The sequence below is a fragment of the Leptonychotes weddellii genome, unplaced genomic scaffold, assembly GCF_054177405.1.
Source record: "Leptonychotes weddellii isolate Sample4059 unplaced genomic scaffold, ASM5417740v2 HiC_scaffold_36290, whole genome shotgun sequence".
NCBI classification, from domain to species: Eukaryota; Metazoa; Chordata; class Mammalia; order Carnivora; family Phocidae; genus Leptonychotes; species Leptonychotes weddellii.
The window spans coordinates 1-1157 of NW_027964678.1; the positions used below are offsets into that span (position 1 = coordinate 1).

At 70.4% G+C, this 1157-nt stretch overlaps 1 long non-coding RNA gene across 1 annotated transcript; it reads left to right on the forward strand.

Moving 5' to 3' along the window:
- Positions 1-255: 255 nt before the first annotated feature.
- LOC145719261 (uncharacterized) lies at positions 256-1151 on the forward strand. Its single transcript, XR_014142273.1, has 3 exons — positions 256-410; positions 690-779; positions 1013-1151. It is a non-coding gene; the product is annotated as an uncharacterized LOC145719261 (long non-coding RNA).
- The last annotated feature ends 6 nt before the right edge of the window (positions 1152-1157 follow it).

Sequence of the window (1157 nt, forward strand, 5' to 3'; positions counted from 1 at the left end):
GTGGGGGGGTGGGTAGCATCTGAGGCCTGGAGAAACCATCACCACCCCGGTCGGCCCCCAGGGACCCTCCTGCTGCCTCCGGCTGCTGCTTGTTTGTGTCACCCCAGCAGGCGAGGAGCCCGCTAGGCCCCAAGAGTCCTGGTCCTTCTCCCTCTGGAGTGGAGAGCCTGGGCAGCTGGGCGGGGGTCTGCCCTGGGGCCTTCGGGGGCCTTTGGGCCGGTCCTCACTCACAGCAGGGGAGCCAGGGGAAGTGCGTGTATCTGTGGCGGCCCCTCCCTCTCCTTCCCGGATGGGGGTTGGGGCGCCTCTGACCTCCTCCCACCCTGCCCACCCCCTCCAGCCGCCCAGGAGGCCCGCAACAAGTTTGAGGAGGCTGAGCGATCCTTGAGGGACATGGAGGAGTCCATCAGGTAGGGGGGCGGGTATGTGGCCACAGCAGGGCCACGTTCCCACCTGCCACGCCGGCCGCGCGCTGCGGAGCTAGCTCCCTGGGGGAGGTGGTGACGGGGCGTTGCCGAGGGGGCCCCTGTAAGGCAGGGTGGCTCCTGCAGGGAGGGGCCCCACACGGTGGGGAGCCTGAGCCCAGTCCCCGAGTGGCCCTGCGTGGCCGGAGTGGGCCTCCCTGTGTTGTCCTGAATGAGGCTGTGGCGTCCCCAGCTGCCCCTTCACGGCTCGGCCTCCCCTTCCAGGAACCTGGAGCAGGAGATTTCGTTTGACTTTGGCCCCGGCGGAGAGTTTGCCTATCTGTACAACCAGTGCTACGAGCTCACCACCAACGAGTGCGCGCGCAGTGGCCGGCAGGGCGGGGCCGGGGAGGGGACGCGGGGCAGGGAGGGGGCGGGCTCACGGGCCGCCAGCGCAGTTCCCGGGCCGGGGAGGGGACGCGGGGCAGTGAGGGGGCGGGCTCAGGGGCCGCCAGCGCAGTTCGAGGTGCCCGGGGGCCCTGTGTGTGGGCGCAACGGGGGAGCCTGCGGTCCCGTGTCCCCTGCCCACCGTCCCCATCCTGTGACAGGTACATCTACCGGCTCTGCCCCTTCAAGCTCGTCTCTCAGAAACCCAAGCTTGGCGGCTCCCCCACCAGCCTTGGGTGAGTGGGCTCAGACTGAACCCCCCCCCCCAGCTGCCCAGTCCCCGCCAGCACCGCCCCCCACCCTAAG